Source organism: Petaurus breviceps, unplaced genomic scaffold (assembly GCF_028583685.1).
Source record: "Petaurus breviceps papuanus isolate PSGF00001 unplaced genomic scaffold, PetGlider_PUasm1.0 551, whole genome shotgun sequence".
Classification (NCBI taxonomy): Eukaryota; Metazoa; Chordata; class Mammalia; order Diprotodontia; family Petauridae; genus Petaurus; species Petaurus breviceps.
In genome coordinates, this window is record NW_027186372.1 from 19,119,056 (window position 1) to 19,141,294 (window position 22,239).

Genomic DNA, 22,239 nt, shown 5'->3' on the forward strand with positions numbered 1-22,239 from the left:
GCTATAGTTTATTTTTATACTATCTATATTTTTCCTCCTCCTATAGGTTTATCTTCGATAACAATGAATAAAAGAAGAAAAAAAAAGCAGCTCAGCAAAACTAACCGACACTGAAAAAGCTGAACAATTTTCTATAGTGTTGATCTCTGTAAAGAAAGGGAGAAAGGTACCTTTCCATGTCTTTTCTTTGGGGTAAAATTTAGTCATAATAATTTCAAAGTATTCAGTTTTAATTATTTTCTTGTTTTTTTCCTATTACATTGTTGCAGTTGTTATATATACTGTTATGCTCCCTCTGCTTACTTCGTGCATGAATTCACATATAACTTACTAAGCTCCTTTGTATGCATTGTATCTATCATTTCTTCTACTATTGTTACATTCATGTGCCATAATTTGTTTAGCCACACCATTGTTGACAGTCATCTACTTTTTTTCAGTTCTTTGCTACCACAAAAATGTTGTTCTAAATATTTTGGAATATATAGGACATTTTTTTTTAATCATTGAGTTGTTGCGGTACATGTCTAGCACTGGAATCTCTAGGTCAGTGGATTTTGGTATTTTGCTTATTTTCTTTGCATGATTCCAATTTTTTTCCAAAATATTTGGACCATTCCATAGATATGCCAACACAGAATTGGTGTACCTCTCCACAATCCTTTGATATTGACTATTCCTTTCTTTTGACATCTTTACTAATATTTGGGTGTTAAATGAAAAGTTGTTTTGATTTGCATCTCTTATCATTAGTAATGTACATCATTCTTTCATGTGCTTTTAAATAATTTGCAATTTTCATTTTGAGAAGTTTGTTCATATCCTTTGACTATATATCTCTATCCATCTATCTATCCATCTATCTATCCATCTATCTATCTATCTATCTATCTATCTATCTATCTATCTATCTATCTCTCTGTCTGTCTGTCTGTCTGTCTGTCTGTCTGTCTGTCTGTCTGTCTGTCTGTCTGTCTGTCTATCTATCTATCTATCTATCTATCTATCTATCTATCTATCTATCTATCCATCTATCTATCTAAGATTTTGGCATTGCATATTTGCTTGTTGCTTGTATGTCTTGAATATCAGATCCGTATCAGAAACATTTGGTACAAAGATTTTTCTTCTTATTCTATTTGTATTAATTCTATCCATGAAAATGCTCTTCAATTTCATAGAATAAAAATTATCTATCTTATCTTTTGTAATAGCTTTTATTCTTTGCTTATTTAAACATTTACTCCTTCATTATAGCTATTAGAGGCACCTGATCTGGTTCTTTTTTTTTAATGGTATGACCTTTGATATTCAAGTTACCTATTCATTTTGAGTGTATTGTGATATGTGGTATAAGATGTTGTTGAAATAAATTTTTGCAATATTTCTTACCACTTTTCCCAGTATTTCTTGAAAACAGGGAGTTCTTTCTTAGGTAGTTTATATTTGTGGATTTGTCATACATTGTATTATTGAGTTCAATTTTTCTTAGTCTTCCTTAATATGATCCATTGATCTACTTTTTAATTTTTAAACAGTTCTAAATAGTTTTGATGATTATTGTGTTATAACAAAATAAGAGGCTGAAAGTATTATTCCCAATTTGATTCTTAAGTAAATAGTTTTTAATAAGCCAGAGTAACTTTATCATACCCAGCATTGTTTTTTGTTTCCTTTAAGCTGACTTAAAACTTGATTTCAGTGTTTTTAAACAGGGGCAGAAAAATACTTTCAATCTTTGAAATAAACATTTATATCTGAACATGATGGGATATAATTAACTAGAACACTAATTGGTTGGAAGGGAAATAATTGAGCGATGCTTAATTATCTTTAAAAATCACGAATTGGTATTATTTGATTTTGTTACTCAGGAGGAATGTATTCCTCTCTTAATGTCACGTAATGAGTACACCCATCAATAACTTTATATATCAAGTTATAATGGTCCTTGGAAAGAGTAGATTTTGAGGTTGAAATGAAAAGTTTCAGAAATATCTGTATGTATTTGAATATACTATAGGGACTGAGTAAATCAATCTCTGATCTGAGCTCTGCATGCTTTAGATGTAAGGGCTTTGAAAGGTTTTATGAAATCATCTTTTGTCTCATTTTTTGAAAACCCTTTCAAGGTGAAATTCTCCATAGGTTCTGGGTGGGGTGGGGGGGGGAGGAAAGGTCTCAGAAATGGGAAAAAAAGTAGTAGTGCTTTTGAATGTCTCTTTCTACCTTTTACATAAGGCTGTAAAATCTGTCCCTTATAATCGTGGAGAGGGTGATCAGGGAAGGAAAGTAGTAGGTTACAGTTTCTCTTGTAAAGTGCATACTGCTATAGTTTAAGCAGTGGATTTCAAATTGGATTCTCCAGAAATGAAATCATAATTCCACAGGCCATCTCTGAGAAGGGAATAAAGGAGAATAGAATGTGGTTATTCATGAAGACTATATTTAATTTTTGCCTCCTCTTTTATCTCCTGATCTTTCCCCAATGCAATACATTGGAACCTGGGGTTTCACATATGTAAAATAAGGTAGAAGAGGAATATTGATTAAAATAGTTATTCTCTATAGTTTGGGTTCAATACAGGTAGAAAAGAGTTATAGTGTTATATAACAGGCTTGCAGATAGATGTTAAAATTCTCAGACCAAATCCCATATACCCTCAGAGAGCTCATATCTTTCTAATCCCTGCTCAGCCCAATTCCTGTATTTCTGTATAGCAAAAAAGTTGAAAACTCCTCTCCTTCTCCTCCCAAACAGATTAAAAAAAATATTTGATGAACAAGAAATTTAAGGGAGAAGCATGACATATCAAAATGGTTACAAAACCATTGACTGATTTTCTCTAATCTCAACCTGGTCTATATGAAGATAGAATGCAAACTTGATGAGGGCAGGGATGGAATTTTAATATTTTTTATCCCTGAAAGTGTTTAGCACTGTGTTCTGCACAGAACAATGACTTAAAATGCAGAAAGAATAAATGAATGAATCTTATTTAAATTTCACATCTACTTTTTAAACACTGATCTAAATCTCAGATGCATTTTATCAATAGGTTTTTATTCCTGGCAGTTATGTAGAATTGAAGGTGGATGGAGGTTTTATAAGAAGGATTTACCCATGAATAATACCTGAAAATATGAACTCCTTTTCCTCATATACTACATGTTATTTGTTCTCAGGTAGTTTTCTTTCTTTCTTTTTTTTTTAATATTCTGGAAAACTTTATTTTTATCGTAGGTGGAATGGGGACACAGCAAGTTAGATGATTCCAATTTTGTTGGCAACATCTAAAGCATCATAGTCTGGAGCAAGAGGGACATAGGCCTTGTTCTCTCCATCAGGCTGGATCAGTGTGTTGACCTTGGCCACGTCGATGTCATACAGCTTCTTTACGGCCTGCTTGATCTGATGCTTGTTGGCCTTGACATCCACAATGAAGACCAGGGTATTGTTGTCCTCAATCTTCTTCATAGCAGACTCGGTGGTCAAGGGAAACTTAATGATGGCATAGTGATCAAACTTGTTTCTGCGAGGGGCGCTCTTCCAAGGGTATTTGGGCTGCCTTCGAAGTCTCAGTGTCTTGGGTCGCCGGAAGGTGGGGGATGTTCGGATCTTCTTCTTTTTGTGGCTATGGACACCCTTCAGCACTGCCTTCTGTGGCAGCAAGCACCCCAAGCACATCCTCAGGGTTTGCTGCCACCACAGGTTCTTGGATCTGCTTTGTTAAAGGAAAGCAACTCAAAATGGGTTAACAAGCTTACTTTAATCAGTCAGACATATATCGTTTACCTTGTTCAGGGGAAAAAGGTCAGCACCCCGAACTTCAAAGTGTACAGGCAGAATTATCAAGACAGAAACAGATCAAGTAGACAGATTTCCAAACTGTCCAACCATTACATCCATACCAAATCAGCATCTGGGTTTTTCAAAGCCATCCAGACAATGGCTTCCCAGAATCCATATCAAATCACAGAACACTTCTCAAAGTGAGCCCCCAAAACAAAGCCTCACATCAGGGCTTATATAGCCTTCTCCTGGCTCAGAGAATGTAACAACCTTATTGACTCACTGGCCAATCAAGAAGTATCTACTGAAAAACAAGCCTCCCACTCCAGGCTTCAGGTGCACTTTAGCCTAGGGGCAGGGAAGATCTTCCAAATTTGCATTCCCATTACACCTTCTTGGCCTTCAAGGCCTTGGACTTGGCTTCTGTCTTGGGGGGGACAACAGCTTTCTTCTTCGCTTTGGCGCCATGTTGGGGGAAAGGGTCTCAGGTAGTTTTCTTAAGACAATGACAATAAAGTTTGTTGAATAATAATTTGTAGAATTTAACCAGTAGAGAGCCTATCTGAAGAAATGAGGACTGAAACTCTCTAATTCCCCATCCATCATTACCTATCTTCTGAAACTCTAATTCCCCATCCATCATTACCTATCTTCTCTTCTAGAACATAATTAGGAGTCTGAATCATCTGAATAATTGTCCCAAATCATCCTTCTAGTTATCCTGTGTAGATGGCAGGGTTATAACCACACTGTTATATTTGGGCCATGTCCTATTTCAAGGTGCCCAGGCCTCAGTTCAAAGACTCTTTCTTCTCACTTTCTCAGTTGCTCACAATGCTATGATCCTTGTAACTATTTCTGAGACCTCTTTAATAAAAATTCCTGCTTATAGTCCAGGTAGATAGGCTACTAGGACCACTGAGTTGGTGTCTTGCTTGAAGATGTCTTGGGGGGAAAAGCTAGGTGCAATTTTTCTTGCAAAATCAAAGTCAAGTTGTCTGCTAAGGGATTACACTATAGAATGATTAGGGAAGGAAGTTATCTATGGTGTGGACAGTGCTTGTGCTGTGAATTATCTAAGAAATAACATCTCAGTGTGATAAGCTAAAGACTTGTTAAGAATAATGACTTCTTTTGAAAGAATTTTATTGATTTTTTTTGCATTGCTGTCACTTCCTGAGTTTTCCTCTCTCCACCTCTGACCAATAAAATCTTCTATTAAAAAATACAAACAAGCAAATCAAATTAACTTTTTGATTATGTTGGATAAGGCATGCCTACTTTTCTCTGCCTATGGTCTACCACCTCTTGGTCAAGAGGAAGGAAGTATACATCACATTTCTTTAATCCATGACCAGTCCTTTCATTAGTAAAAGTTCTGGGCATTCAATGTTGTTTTCCTTTATATCATTGTGGTTGTTTGCATCATTTTCCTGGTTCTGCCTTATAATTCCTTAGGATCTTAGAATCTTTAGAGCTTGAAGGCAACTTAATGACTATTTATATCAATGCCCTCATTTCTTTTTTGGTTAGAAAACAGAGTTGGAAAGACTAAATGATGTTTCCACATTCAAATGACTTGCTGGTATCAGGATCAGGACCAAAACCAATTTCCTTTATTTCCTTACCACCTGCTCGTTTCAGTCTATTGTGTGGCTTCCCTAGTATTCACAGATTTTAGCAAAACTGATAAGGTTGGTTAGGTTATTCCTAGAGTTAGCCATCTACTTTATAAAACATCATGAAACTAATTTTCCTCTGTAGAAATGATTACTGATGTGCCACTGGCAGACTCTTAGAATCTGACCTATGCATAGGCTTCAGTGGTCTATGGCATAACTCATTCCACTTGCTTATTTCTATTTAACAGCATCCTGATTTCTCATAAAGTCATTAACTTCCATTTGCTCCAATCTAATTCTGAAGGAATGATTCTCCTCATTGAGCTTTTGAGATTCTTTTTCCATCTGGCAAATTCGACTTTTTAAGGCATTCTTCTCCTCATTGCCTTTTTGAGCCTCCTTTGCCATTTGAGTCAGTCTGTTTTTTAAGGTATTATTTTCTTCAGTCAGGCTGTTGACTCTCATTTCATAATTTTCTTGCATTGTTCTCATTTCTCTTCCGGATTTTTCCTCCACTTCTCTTATCTGCTTCTTAAGGTCCTCTATGGCCTGTAACCAGCTTGTATTTTCCTTTGAAGCTTTTGGTGCAGGAGTTCTGACTTCACTGTTTTCCTCCTGTTCCATGCCTTGCTCCTTCTTGTCCCCAAAATAGGAGTGTAATGTTGGAATCTTCTGTCTGCTTTGCCTGCTCATTTTGCCACTCAATTATTTGACTTTTGGGCTTTTTGCCACAGTAGGACTCTGCCACCAGACAGGGGAGTTTTCTTCCCAAATGCTGGGGTTTTCTCAGCTGCCGGAGGTATTAGATGGGTGCCCTCTCTGAGGTCTCTACACGCTCTGGCAAGCTGGACACACACCCCAGGACCTCCACCCTAGACTGCAATCCAGATCCAAGCAGGTTAAAGCAAGAGTGATTACCCCTCAGACTGGTGCTTGGTTTCCCTACACTCTGCAGGCCAGGAGCTGAAGCTGCCACGTGGTGCTGGCTGGCTGTGCTGGCCTCTCAGCGGTTTCTTGCCCCGGGGGTAAAAGCCACGCACTCCCACTTACTGGGTCCCAAAGTCCAGACTGCACTGGCCTCTCACCTTGTCCTTCGCATCTATGTATTGATAAATCTGGAAACGGCCACAGCTGCTGCTGATCCGGAGTCCCTCTGGCAGGTGGCTGGTCAGGCCTGCCCTGGGGCTAAAGCCTCGGCATGGGGCTGGGCTCAGCTCCCAGGGTGCTGTGCTGGCCGATACCTGTTGGCCTACCGGGCTGTCCTCAGCCGGAGGTTAGCTTCTCTGTGTCATTTTGTGGGTTCTGCAGCTCCCCACTTGCTTATTTCTAGGCAAGATGGAGAAGGAATAATGGTCTTTACCATCCAGAAGTTGCCTGGCATTGGGAATTGACATATTAATGCTATTTATTAGTAGCTGCAATAGGTAGCAGCAAAGTATTCTTTTTTAATAGATGTAAAAATACTGACTGGCATGAACTAGTTTACATTTAATATGAATAGCAAGACAGATTGGAACCTTTCAGGCACACATTGGACATACTTTCTGCCCACTGCCTCTCCCTCTGCTTGAAGAACTCCTTCCAGGACTTCCATAGAAGGAGGACATCAAGGCTGTAATTCTGAACTTCCATGTATCACTCCCCAGCTTTTTTCCCTTCCTTTTCAGTTTCTTCTTACCTGCTTTCTTTATTATAATGTAAGCTCCTTGAGAGCTGTATTTCTGCTTACGTTTGTGTTCCTAGTATTTAGCTGTGCCATTGCAAGTGCTTTATAAATCCTAGTCAACTGACTGATTCTTGAAACCCAGGAATTTTTCATCAAGTTGCTGAATCATAGATTTCCAGAGTTGGAAGGGACCTCAGTGGCTACTTAATTCAAATCATACCTTAAACTGAATCCCTTCTACAACATACCCAGCAACAAGTGGATATGGTGAGAAATTCAAAAGGATTTGTTTTTGGAGGATCTGGAGTACTTATACCTTGGACAAGCGATAAGAAGTATCTCCTTAGTTGGTGTATGTAGGAGAGATGATAGAAAACCACCTCAAGGTGAAGGAAACATGTTTATAAGGATGCTATGGAGAGGCCTTTATGAGCAGAGGTGGAGAAAAGGGAGTAGGTGCAGTGAACAGTGAAGAAGGAGCTCACTGTTGTCTGACCATCTGGTAGCTTCTTATTTTAACTGTTCTTACCGCTTAGGTAGAAATCTCTTTTCTTTCTATGCTGCTGAAGAATTGCAAATTCTATCAGTGCTTTCTAAATTTAGAGCCCCCTAAATTCAGTGATTTGAGGCAAAAACAAGGTTGTTTTATTTTACTTTCAAGTCTTGGTACAATATTATAGAAAATGATAAAGCCTGACTTCCTTTACTTTTTGACTCAAAGGAGAAAACTACTTCTGTTACCTTTGAAGAATCCCCAAAACTTGGTTTTCTCTACATGAAGAATAGGGAATTGTGGATAAAGTTACCCCAAGGTTACAGTTGTTTTCCACAAAGATTAGGAAAAAGTTTCTGTACCTTGGTTCTGATTGGACCTCTTGTATGCTTTGGTGTCATCACTCCTCAGGACTTCTTTCTGCTCCTCTTTTCTCTTGCAGCTACATTGTTCTGTTGTCTAAGTATTGCCTAAAGCAACACATGTGACATTCATATTCTTTTGGACATGAAGGAAATGTGCTTCTGGTTTCCTTTAGTTGTTGCTGCATACAAATCAATTCAGAGTTGTCATTTTCCAGCTAGGTTTTTCATCAAAGTTTTTTTCCATTACATTGTTTGGCACATGGAAGTTCCCTTCAATTTGTTCCTGGCACATTATCTCTTTTAAGCCCAAGCGCTCCAGGCATGACAATTCTCATCACTGCAGAATTTTGCTGCACTTCATTTGTTATGGTTTTCTCCCCCCCTCCATATTTAAAAAATTCCCCATTTGTGTTCAAATCCAGTAATCAAAAAGTCTCAAATGGTAACAGCTGAGAACTGAAGTTTTTTTTTTTTCCTGAATAGGGACATGTGAATATTTCCTCTGTGTCTCCCCACATTTCCCTTCATTTCCTAGCCTTTGCCATCTCTTTCAATCCTGGTTAGGATCTTACTATGTTAGAAAGGTGCTGTAATGATGACAAAGCATTTCCCAGAGCTACATAGATGCCTTGGTAGAAAAGAAGAGAGCAAAACTACTGCCCCCCTTTTTTTTTGGTCACCTAACAGCCAAGAAGCTGTTTATATAGTAGAGATGCAACTAAGGCAGTGGGACTGAAGCTTTGCTCCAGGACGCCAACATCTAAGGGAATCATCTTTTTCCCTTTCATCTACCTGATGTGGTCCTCTGGCCTTCCATTCTCTTGCCTTATGTTTTTTTTACTGAATCACCAAGGGCCCCCCTTTCTCTGCCAGTGTGATTACTACCTTCAATGTCTCCTCCCCTTTTCCCAGGTCTATGGGAGTTGGGGTTGTTAGGAATATCTTGGATATTCCTAGAACCAGACTGTCTGGGTGGTGGGGTTGCCACATTTGTTGATGCCACCAAATTCAATTGGGGCATTCTATCTTTTGAGAAAGGTTCTCCCACTCCCCCTGACTAAGTTTGTCTGGGTGCAAAAATTCTTAATAGATACTGATGTATTAGACATACTTTATAACTAACAGTATGGTTAGTGGAACATCATATTATATCAATGCTCTTATAATTCCTTACAGGCTTCTATAAAGTTCATAGTTCCCAGTAACTGATTACCTACATTTAAGAGGAAGATGGAGATTGTAGAGATTATATTACTGTTTGCTCCATTTGCTATGAATGAGATAATAGATTACATGTGTCAAACCCCAAACAGACATCCAGAAATGAACTCTCATTATATCTTAATTTGGTTATTTCTATTTGGGGGTTATTGGAGACATAAACTTCAAACTAGATTTTTTAAAGCTAATTCTATGCAGCCAGATAATGCAATAATAACAGCAGCTAACATTTATATAGGGCTTTATAGTTTTTTAAAGGTGCGTTCAGCTTTGCTTTATTTATCTGTAATGGCATCATGGTAGATATGGACTTTTACCACCACAATCAGAATATTTTAATTGAACTGATTGGCTTATTTGTTCAACCAATGAACTGAGTCAAAGAGAGGGTCATTTTGCTTTTCTGATTGATTTGTTGATTGAATTGACTGGTCAAGTCAGTCAATGCTTTAATTAGTTCCTTATGAATATAAGTATTGGAGCCTCACTATAGTACCTCTGGAAGAATACATATGTGGATACTGCCTTATAGGTTAAGGCTCCTTTAAAAAGGGTCCTTTAGCACTCTATTAACTAATTATCTATGGATGAGATTATGTTGCACAATGGATATTGTGGTAAAATATTTTATTACTTATTAGTATTGTTTGGACCTAGATTCATGTGGCCAGAAAATTGTCTAATCCAAAGGTTATGGTAGAGGTCAGACTGACCTCAGAGATATTCCAGGGAAGCAGGGACTGCTTAGAGCCCATCCAGATCTTGTTTTGTGTCCCTCCAAAGCTTGTGTTTTGAGTTTCCCAAATTGGATTGAATATTTATACTTACTGATAAACATCTCAAACTGCCCTTTTGTGACAACTGCCTAGCTGTGTATGTGTGTAGTTTGTGTGCTTGCCAGAAAGCTCTTGTCCTTACAATGTTGCTTTCATTCTACATGATGTAAACCTTGCAGATACTTGAGGAAGGAGTCACATACCCCCCTCCCCCCATCTCACTCCTTTGCCAAATGACTAAAAATTCTTTCTAAAACTAGTCCATGTTTTTTTGGCTTGTTCTCAACTAACAGTATCCAAATCATTATTATATTGGCTGCTTACATACACCTACTCATACTCACCTGAGCACTTTCAGACTCTGGGAGTCCTTTGGCTTTTTTTCAAGGACATGACATCATTGATTTGGAGCTAGATGGGCACTCAGAGACTATCTAGCCTAGTCTACTTATTTTACAGATATGAAAACTTGAGTCTCAAGGAGGTTAAGTGATTTGCTGAAGGTCATGGAGGTATTAGATGAAATCTGACTGAACCCAGGTTTTCTGGGGATACCCAGAGTAGGTAAACTACCCAAAGTTTAAAGTATTCTGTGGATTATCATCCATTTAGAGCCATAGCTCATAAACTCCTCTTATTATATTTGCTTTGATCAGTCAGCCAGAAGTCATATCAAGTTAAAACAAAACATATTTAAACAACATTACAGGAAAAAAAAAACCATGAAAAGGAAAAAAAAAACATTCTATGCATACATGGAATATAATCTCACATAGGATACCATACCACCATTGGGCAGAGTACATATAGAGAGAATATGTATGACCTGGCGATATACATGGAGATCATATTTGGAGGGCATACATATATAAAGTATACATGTGTATACACAGACAGTTAAATGATACATATGTATTCATATGCATAGATATATATTTATGCACATATGAGACATATATGGATGTATATGTATATATATGTATACACATGGGACACAAATCCAAAACCTGTGTGTATGTTGTATATTTTATGTAATATTCACATATGTACATATGTATGTGTATATGCACACATGTACACACTCACAGGTGGAGAAGAGTATAATTTGGAAAAATTTAGGAAAATTCAAATTCAATGGACTCTCCAGAGATAATGACAGAAAGGAAGCATAGACCCCGAAGAGACCTTAGAAATCATTTAGCCCAGGGGTGGCCAGGTAGCACAGCGAGTAAGAGCACTGGCTCCAGTGTCGGGATGACATGTGGATCAAATCCGGGCTCAGATATTAGCACCCACCCAGAAACACCTGGCCGTGTAACATTGAGCAAGTTATTTAACCCCAATTGCTTAGGGGCAGCCAGGTGGCTCAGCAAGTAACCTTGAGCAAGTTACTTAACCCTGATTGCTTTAAAAAAAAAATAAATCATTTAGCCCAACCTCCTAATTTTATTTATAAGGATGATTTGGAGGTTCAAGGTGGTTAGATGATTTGGTCAGTTGCAGAGCCTTGTTGTGGTAGAGCTAGGACTAGGGCTCAGACCCCTTGACCGACAGTCTAGTGATTTTTCTTCTCTATTACTAAACCTATTCTCCTCTGGAAGAGACCTTGTTGGTTACCTTACTATTTACTCTTTTTCGGATGTGATTTTCTGTGTCTTTTCAATATTTCAGCATGGATTGCCACAAAAAGGTTTTCCTCATATTACTGCTTTAACATTGTCTGTTGACTAAGTGGATTATTCCATTGAATACTTTGGATGCAGCAATATTTCTACATCAGATTGCATAAAGAAATATGGTCAAAATTTCCTTTTCACAGTATGAAGTTATGTTTTAAGTAAAACCTCCAAAAGTTGTGCAACATTTTAAAGAACAAAGATGGGGAATCTACCGCTTTTTTAAATTTAAGGGGGACAAGTTCACTTTTGGAAAAATCCAAGCCTAAATAAACTACGAACAATGTATTAAGAACTTTGCACTATGAACAGTTTACAGATCAATACATCTAGGAGCAATTTTCTGGGGACTGGGAATTTTGTGAATGATTCCCTGTGGTACTGAATGCTAAAGTGAAACTGACTTCTTCAGCAGCTTTTGCTATTTTTCACTACATATTGAGCTGATGTTCATCTCTCTCTTTCTTTCTGTGTAAAGTGTCTGTTTCTGATATAACATAATTTATATCCCTAGCTCTTTTCTTAATATACCCTAAAGACTTGGTGCTTTTAAAAAATTTTGTTTTGTTTTGTTTGGTAGGTGGTGGTGGTGGTAAATGAAGGCCAAAAAAAATCAGACTTTGTTATCAAAGAGTAGAAATGGGAATTGAATTTCTTGGTAGACATATTCTGATACTTTGCCATTAGGACTGCCTCATTCCAACTATCTAGTCTTGCCCACCTATGTATTTTACCACTTCCTTTTTAGGGAAGAAGGGAAGATCTTGATCAGGTACTCAGAGATTTTTGGTTAGTGAAAAATTTGGAGCCCTAGAATTGAAAAGGATATTGGAGCATATGTAGTTCAACCTTCTACCTGATTCAGGAATCCCCTTTGGTGGTGACAGGTAGTCAGCCAGCCTTTGCATGAATACTTCCATTATTAAGAGACTCACTACATTAAAACATAACCTAATGATATCTGGTATTTATATACATTTTTAGATATGCAAAGCATTTTACACATTATCTCATTCATGCTTATTCTTTGAGAAAAGTATTATAGGAATTATTATTCATATTTTGTCAATTAGGAAGCAGGCTCAGAGAAAATAAGTGACTTCTTGTTCATGAAAATATAACTAATAAGTGTTAGGGAGAAAATTTGCATAGATCTTTCGGACTCCTAATCCAGAACTCTATAATGCCACACTGCTGTCATTCCCACAAGGACTGATTCAATGTAAGTTTCTTTTTGTTGAGTCAAAATTTGTCTACTTCTAACTTCTGTCAGTCCTAAATCTATCCTCTGGAGTAATATCTGTATTTAGTTTAATTCCCATTCCATGTGATGGCCTTTCAAATATTTGAAGAAAACTAACATAGCCCATATAGATACATTTTTTTTTCTTGGCTGAAACAAGTGTTCCAGGTGAGACATAAATCCAAACCCTTAGCAGCTGTTGTCCCTGTGCTGCATGGCAAGTGATTGCATCAAGGCACTGAGTATCAGTCTCCCAGTTGGTGTTCAATCAATATTAATTGATGATGGAGATAAGTGTTGGGCTCTGCTGTTGCCTCTCAAAAACTGAGTATAGATACAAGTGCCTCTTGAAATTGAGTAGGTTGAGCATATTTGTATTTAATTGGTTTGCTTTTTATATTTAGACTTTAAAAAACTTTCCACATGTCCAAGAGCAAAGTTGTTGAATTCATAAGCTTTCTAATTTTAAGAGGCAAATTTGATTTTTGGTAAAATGTAGGAGAAGCTAACAATTTTTTGTTTGCCAACATTTAATGCCTATATCTTTCTCCTCATGTTTTATTATCAGTTGAAGAAGCCAAATCAGCAGGTTTTGGTCTGGACAATATAGGTATAGAGAGAGTGTTATATATTCCGTACTGGCCAAAAAACAATGCAAAAGTCAAAGACTTTGTAATTGGCATGCATACATTATAAAGCTGCAATAAGGGTCAGGAGTATAAAGGGCAATGGCCTTACCTTCTTTGCTTAGCTTTTGTACTTATTCAAATCTGTATGCATGGCAGTCAGGAGGATCTTGGGAATGAAGTGGGCTTTATAACTTCAGCTTGCACATAATTTGTGGGCTTCTTTTGGTTACAGACAACAATTTGGGTTTTAGAAGTGTCTGGGGTTAAAAAGGAGCAACAAGAAATTTCTAACCCTAAGTAAAATAGTTGTCTGGGTCCAAGGACTTTGAATCAACACCAGATGCAGGCAGTAAATCTTATCTTGGAGCACTTAATCTTATCTTAGAGTATGACCATAGCTATGATAATGGATTTGGTACTTTAGAGGTTGTTGAGAGAACCTGTCTTTTAAAGATTGGAAAACAGGTGAGAAAGATTAAATGACTTGCTTAAAGTCACAAAAATGTTAAACATTTAAGGTAGGAGTTGAATTTAGGTCTTCCCAAATTTAAGCCCAACACCCCCGCCAGCACTCGCCCCCTTCCCATACCACCTAGTCAACTGTTGTGGACTCCTCTTAACTAGCTGTGGTATCATCTAATCTCAGCTATAAATTATAGAAATATTAGCCATATTAATCATGGAAAGGCTTTCTAGTTACTATACTGTAGAAAATAGGAGCTGAGAAGCTATCAAAGGTCACTGGACAGCTGAAGCCCAGACTATGATTACCCATAAAGTTTTAGAAAATGAACTCAGTAGAGATGATATGTCTAGGAAAGTTGATGGGCTTATTATAGAGCAGATAAGCAATGACCATCAGAGAGCAGCATGATGATATTGCTATCTCTCAGTATTGTACGTGTGATTTGTTCTCTCAATGTATATGTCCTGGCCATAGGATCTTGTCATTTGTGTTATCTCCACATGTGCCATCCATGAGTGTCCCTGTAAGGGACAAGTAAAGCCCATGCATATATGGGAGAGCTTTTCTTTTTACTTTAATCACTATGATATTTGATTAAATATATTTTGTTTTGAATTAATAAGATCTCTGGCTGGCTGAGTAAACACTTACCTAAGTGTGCACTGGTAGAAATGTCTCTACTCACTTTGGTGAGCTTTTATCTCTATCATCCATATTAATTCAAACCAAAATATATATTTAATCAAACATCATAGTCCCCACTAAGGGATTTGTGAGCTATGGCTTTGAATGGATGCCAATGGCCAGAAGGCCTTGATCTTCCGGTAACTTTTCTGGGAGTCTGTGGGTGAGAAGGGGTGCTCTATGGTCTAAACTGGAAATAAAGTTATGGAAACAGAGAAGGAAAAGAATGTGGTCTTCATGACAGTGCCATTTTATTCCTTACTAAAAAGCTTTCTGGATGTCAGTCATATAGCTGTTGCTTAACCAAAAATTGACATAGCTAACCAATTCCTTTACAATAAACTTTCAATTTTGTTTGTTGAGTGGATTTTTGTTGCAGGAAATGTACACATGCTTGAGAAAACTCAACACATGAAAATCTGAACCAATTCATCACTAAGCACTGATTAAACACCTACTATATTGTGGGTAGAAGCACCAAGATTTGGCAATTTGTGGATAGAGTGGTTGATGGGAAAGCTGAGGGTGTGACCCTGGGAGACTAGAAGGATGATGATATCAGAAGAGACCTTCTCAATTAATCCTCAGTGACCTCTTCCCTCTGATTAGAGGGTTAGAAGGTAGAGCACTGAACTCCTCCTGAAGTCTTTATAGAGGGCTTATGACTTTCCTGGTAACTCCATTCTCCATCAGCAAGCAGCCCTGCTTGGCTTCCATTTCAATGAACAACATAACCTGGAATTACCCAGGTTCTCTCCTCTTTGAATTGGGTACATAAATCATAGAGAGAAAAGGAAGGGTGATATTGTCCTCACCATAGACTCCCAGCATTGCCAAACCATAATTGGAGAAGTCCCTTTTAATTTTAATCATAAGCTTTGCTGGTATATGCATCTGAACACACCTGTTTTGTGTTTTATTTTGCAAGTGCTGAGCACTCACAACCATGAAGATTGCCCAGGACTTTACTGTTTGTCAATTTATTTTTTCAAGGGTAAGGTTGTATTGAGCTTTGCAGAGTAAGAGTTGAAAAAGGCAATCTGAACTAACCTATTTTTTTTGTCTTCCCCCAAAAGTCGTGTAAATTCCCACTGCATTTGGAAAGTGTTCTTCAAAACCACATCCTGTTCCCTGCTGATCTGGGAGGACAATGGAATCTGGGTTGGAGCAGACGGAGCTGTGATTAAAGGACAGCCTGTTTCTGGGATGGAACATTTTGGTGCAATACTACAGATTTCAGATAACCTAATGGAGAGAATTTTGTTCTTGCAGTGGGAAACCATAGCAACCTGCCACTTAGAAGACACACTATATAATCTATCTGTCCTTCAGCTAGTATTTTTGCAGTCCAGAAATAGTCATCATCGCCTAATGGGAGTATGCAAAAGGTCAGGCAAATGTGGCCCCAGCGACAATGCAGTACTCTGGGAAAGCTGTATTCATGGCATTATGCTTCTACATTGGATCCAGAATTCTTGCCTGCATTATGGCTAGCATAAAAAACTGAGCTAGATGTTTTTTTTAAATGTAAAGAATGCCATATTTCAATGAAGCTTTGTGAAACAAAGGTGGAGTACATGATCCACAGAGAGCAATGTCTCCTAAGATCTCATCATAGTCCAAAGCAACTCTCCTTTTATTTTTGGTACCTTTTCCTAAATTGCAGTATTCTGGGTTCCAGGCATTCATGTCACTGGCCCCTTTAATAGCACTTTATTTAGGTACAAATAATAACGGAGAAGTATGTGGTGATTACATAGTAACTCTCCTGCTTCTCCTTAGGGTATATGTCACTACAGCTGGCCAGAGCAGTCAGCTTGTACTCTGCTGCTCACCAAAGGTTACTGGGGTTGAGGCAAATAGTCAAGAACTTTGAGGTGAGCAGAATTTGAGGGTGGGGAGAATCGGTGATAGGAGAAATGTGCATAAGGTTAGCTTGAGACTTGACAGGACAGATGAGTGATGTGGAACAATGGGTTCAAATTACAAAATAATTGTTTTGGGAAGCAAGTCACTTTGACTCCAGAGGGATGTAATGCATTTTTTCTTTGCTTCCCTTTTGCCTACTCTGTCCTGCTACTGAATTGTTCTGGTAGAAATATCCAACGTAAAGGACTAATGGGGTTAATGGTCATATCTTGATGACCAGCTCCTGGGTTGTTTTTTTTTTCTTTTTTTGCTTGCTTGCTTGCTTTCTGTGACCTACTTGTGACCTTCATCACATTTCCTATGTCTCTTCTAGCAGCAGAGATTGACCTTTCTCTAGCTTTTTCTGTTGTTTTAGATTCTCCTCTTTCCTCTTCTATTGTCCTACTTTTTTTCTCTTTCTTCCAGTATCTTTCTCTCTCTTCTCTCCCTACCCCGTACACTGCCTCAGTGTATCTTCTCTTCTCTTTCTCATTTTCTCCCAATAATCTTTTCTTTATCTTTTCCAGATTATCCTTCTTTTCTTTTTTTTCCCATCTTCTTCTTTTGCTCTTTTTTTCCACCGTGTCCTTTGTCTCTCTTCCCTGTCTTCTTCCTTCTCCATATTCTCCAACTTCTCCTTCACTTCTTTTTCCTTACCTTTCTTCCCCAGATTTTCCTTTCCCCTTTTTCTTTTCTCCTTCCTCTGTCTTTCATCTTTTTTCCCTCATGTTCTTTCTCCCCTCTCTTCTACCTCTATTCCCATCTCTTTTTCCTGAAATATATATCTTATTTTTTTTTAAATTGCCTACATTTTCCCGTTTTTCTCCTCCTCTCCATTTTTTATAGGACGTTTTTAAAAAGAGGAAAAAAACATTCAGCAAACCTGATCAATACATTAGAAAACAAATTCAACATTGTATACAGTGTTTCACACCCATAAGACTCCCACTTCTGCTAAGTAATAGGGAAAATAACTCTTTGTTTTTCTTCTTTGGAACCAAGCTTGTTCTTTATAACTTCACCACATTCGGTTTTGAGTATTTCCTGGTGGTTGTTCTTTTTATTTAGCCTTGTTGTAGACATTATTCATATTGTTTTCCTAGCTCTACTTCATTTTTTGTCAGTTCATATAAGTATTTCTATGTTTCTCTGGATTAATTATGTCTGCCCTTTCTTATAGCATAGTAATAATATCTCATTATATTCATGTATCATCATTTAAAACATCTATTCCCAATTGATGCATCTATCATGTTTCTAGTTCTTCACTAACATGAAAATTATGACTATAAATATTATGGTGTATACAGAGACTTTCTTTCTAAATGACCTCCTTCGGATATATACTTTGCAGTGAAATCTCTGGGCCAACGAGTATAGTCCATCTCTGTCTTTTTTTACAAATTTCTACAGGTGACCTTCCTTCCCCACTTCCTCAATTTCCCCTAATACTCCCAGAAAATATATAGATTTCTGATGAAGCATTCTTTGGGAGGTGGGAAAAGGAGGCATTAGGGCAATTAAATGGGGAAGTGGATAGAGTGTTGTTGGGCCTGGAGGCAGAAAGACTCATCTTTTTGAGTTCAGATCTAATTTCAGAGGCTAGTTGTATGACCATGGGCAAGTCAATTAACTCTGTTTGCCTTACTTTCCACATCTATAAAATGAGCTGGAGAAGAAAATGGAAAACCACTTTGGGGTTTTTACCAAGAAAACTCCAGATGGACTCATGAGTCAGGGCTGAAAAATCACTGAACAAGAATATAGTATTATGGATCTTAGACCTGTGGAGGGTAGTGATCTGACACCGATAATAACTGATTTATGTCAGGTACACAATTCAAATTCTTCATGAAAACTTCAGCATTTTTGCAAAACTTAAATCAGGATTTATCTCTATACATATCTCTCTCTCTATCTCTATCTCTACCTTGTCTTCAAATAGCCTTCTAATAACTTCCATATTTCCAGGGGCTAGTCCCTACTTGACATGTCGTTTGGGGCTTTATCTTATGTGCAGTTGTGATAAGCAGCCATTTTTTATCTCTAGGTCGGTCCTTCTTGATTTCCAGCTGTTAGTGTTCCACTTGTTAATGCCCACCTATTGCCATAAATTATTTTACATTGATTTTGTGTACATTTGTATTCACCTATATGTGTACCCATTTCCCCCTTGTATGTACTATTTTTGAGGACAAAGGTTTTTTAAATTATTGCCTTTGTATCTGCAGATCTTGACCATAGTAGATCTAACAAATGTTTGTTGAACTAAATAAATTGATCCTCATTGGTTTGGCAAGGGAATGCTAAAGGAACCATTGGAGAGAAGGAACAGTCAACTTCTGACAGTTTTCTTCAATCACCTTATGCCCTAGGCCGCAGCTGATTATTCTTTTTCCTCCTGGGAGCTCTCCGTTTGTCACAGAAACTATTTGAGATGCTCCTGGTTCAGATATGCCACAATAGATATAATCCAGTTTTCTAGATCTCGACATCTTCATCATTGTGAACTTCATACTAGCGTATGCTAAATGTGTTTGTGAGTGTGTATATGTGAATGGGTGTGTGTGTGTGTGTGTGTGTGTGTGTGTATGTGTGTGAGAATGGGGATACTAGTGACTAGGTCACAAACCCCAGGGCATTGACTGTACCATAGTATCTAGAGGCAGAGGAAGATGCTACTTAGTAAGCTCTTTGGGCCTGAGGTTTCTTTACTTCTATACTAACCCAGACACACTTTGATCTGTCAGGTCATAGGCATGATTGAATCTTTTAAATAATATATTTCAAGATTACATTTTGTTTTTAGGGAGAAGTGACTTTAGAGGTCATTGAATCAAATCCAAACACCCTCATTTTACAGATGAGGGAACCTAGGCTAGAGAGGTTAAGTGATTTACCCAGGGTTACACAGCTAGTGTTTACTGTGTGATTGAAACTCAGTTCTTGCTGACTCCAAGTCCAGTACCCTAGCCACTACATCATGTGGCTTGAATTCTAAATGAGTAGGCATTGCAACAACTCTTTATCTGAATATCTCTCCCTAATCTCAGTGCCGGTTCTCACACAAACATCCACATTCTGCACTCACAATCACCTTCTAAATTCTTCTACTAGAACTGCAGATATTTGCTTCCTTTTGCAGCCACCTATACAAAAGAGGGAGATGGAGAGGATGAGAGGAATGAACACATTCCTCCTGTCTATTTTCCTCTTCTCAGTGGCCCTCTGACTCAGCATCCTGATACCTTTGACACAGCAAATAGGCAGCCTGATGGAGCAAGGCAGTACTACCTCAAAGGCAATCGAGACATATTTTGTAGGTCAATGAGCAACTTGCATTTTTCAGAGTAGAGAGGAGGAGGGGCCAGTATTCCTGGGAACTTCCTAGTTGCTTGACATCATTAGTATTTCAAAGAATCATAGAATCTTAGTGTTGGAAGGGACTATAAATCTAGTTCAACATCTCCTTCATGTTAAAATTCTCTTTTATAATATTACTGATATATGGTCATTCAGCCTCTGAGTACTTTCAGTGATCAGAACCTTATGATCTTTCAAGAAAGCCCATTCTACTGTAAGATAGCTCCAACTTTCACCGATTGGTCCTAGTCTGTTACCTCGAGGGATAGAGGAAACATCTGCTATTAATTAATATTATAGCATAGCACAGTGTCCTGGATATAGTTGTCACTTAGTAAATGCTTGTTGACTTGATAGTCATGTTGGGCATAGAGTAGAGAGCAATCAGAGGAGGCAGCCATAGGATTGGTCCCTGAAGATCTCTGCTCCCACATCCAAACTGATTTCTCTTATTGAAACTATAACATACAGAGCATCAATACTGGTCAGGATAGAGATCTGTGACTCTATGGGGGAGTGGGGATTTGTATGGGGAGAAGCAGAAGGAGCTTTATGTTTTACCCTGACTGTCTCTCAAGCCCTGGTTCTGAGTTTAAAGCAGCATGAGTGATCTCAATTCAGTATATGTTCCACAGAATGGTGGTTGGAATTCACCATATCTATAGCCACAAATAAGGCAAAATATTTGGCTGTTATTCATATTTTCCTGCCAATACTATGAATCACATTGGAAGCCTAAGTAGTAACAACTATACTGAAAATATCAAGCATTAAACATAGGCCTTTGAGCCCAGAAGAGAACCTTAGTGACTTTGCTGTGTTGTCTAATGTAAAGGTCTGGATAATTTGTCTCTATTCTGCTTTGAGAAATTTATCTTTAACTTTCTCACAAAACCAGGCATCTCAGAGTTCTATCCTGATGTCTACTCAGGGATTTTTCAACTCTGCTTGACTTTGCCTAACACCAATGTCATTGTTCCTTTTCTACTTTAAAAATAAATGGATTATTCATCTTAACATATTATTTACCCACAGAAAATTGCAACCAGCTGTTTCTCATCAGGGTGAGTGGAGGCTAATTGCAAAAGAGAGAGAAGGACTTTTTATTTAAGAAGAAATCGAATCTGAGTCTTTTTCTGTAAAAATCTCGAAAAGCAATGTTGGAAGGAAGGATGCGTAACTGGATGTTTTCCGACAGGGGGCAGTATTGGTACATGGTTTGTGAGCCAGTCTTGCAACTTTGAAAGTGTCACTTAATTAGAGAACCTGCGTTTCGGTGTGTTTATATTAGGCATAGCACCAAGTGTGTTGCAAAATTATTTTTATATATAATTCTGGGGCTGAGAAATTCCAGAGGACTGTGAAAAACAAAGAGAAAGAAATTTAAAAAAGGGCTTGGAGTTAACCACCTAGGAGACTGAATCAGGAATTGTGCTGCTGAAGAATAGGGAAAGAAAAGTCTGACAGATCAGGAAAACGGGAGAACTGGCCTTGGTTAGCTCTGAAGCTTCGGGGCCCTTTGTCTCTTTATCTTTCAGAGAAGAGGCACAAATTGGATAGAACTGAAAACTTAGCATCCCCCCCCCCTTTTAATCTCCCTTCTCTATATCCACCACTTTTTCACTCTGATCATACACAGTGAGCATTTTTAACCCTTCAGATTCCCTGAACCCATACGAATTTGGCATCTTCAGGAGCATAAGAAACTGACTGCATTTTTCATTTATGGTTGCTGACCAAAGGTGATAGAACTAGAAAGATCACGAAGCTAGTAAAACATGTTCTAGTCTGGGTTTTGTCATTTAATGACTATGTGACATTGGATTAGATCTAGAGTTCTTAACGTTTTTTTGTGCCATGGATCCCTTTGGCAAAAAATGAAGCTTATGGACCTCTTTTCAGGATAATATTTTTAAATGCATAAAATAAAATACATGGGATAACAAAGTAAATACGTTATTTTGAAATACAGTTATCAAAATATTTTAAATATTCATGGGCCCCAGATTTAGAACTCTTATCTAAATTCTAGATAGTTAATTTCTTGGTGCTTCAGTTTCCTAGCTGTAAAATGAAGAGGTTGGATTAGATGATTGTTATGGACTCTAACATTAAAATTATAGAATCTGACTGTATGACCTCTCCAATCTTTTCTCTTAGTATTCACTCTTCAATAAAATTGTTTTCTTCTTCTTCTTTCTCCTGCTGTAGCATTTACTGAGCTATACTAAGACTCTGTGTTAGGACCTCTGTACAAACTGTGTTCTTTGAAATCCCCCTGTCGGGACTCATAGGATTTACTTCTCCCCAAATACTCTTATCATACTTGTCATC

At 37.8% G+C, this 22,239-nt stretch overlaps 2 long non-coding RNA genes across 2 annotated transcripts in view; one reads left to right on the top strand and one right to left on the bottom strand.

Moving 5' to 3' along the window:
- The window catches only part of LOC138172693 (uncharacterized), a 384,760-nt gene that overhangs the window by 72,219 nt on the left and 290,302 nt on the right, over positions 1-22,239 (top strand). The window contains exon 2 of the long non-coding RNA XR_011171223.1: positions 47-166. This is a non-coding gene — a long non-coding RNA (uncharacterized lncRNA). The remainder of the gene's footprint in view (positions 1-46; positions 167-22,239) is intronic.
- Positions 3,191-4,284, bottom strand: LOC138172530 (uncharacterized). Its single transcript, XR_011171142.1, has 2 exons — positions 4,185-4,284; positions 3,191-3,658 (listed from the first exon to the last, which is right to left on the bottom strand). It is a non-coding gene; the product is annotated as an uncharacterized lncRNA (long non-coding RNA).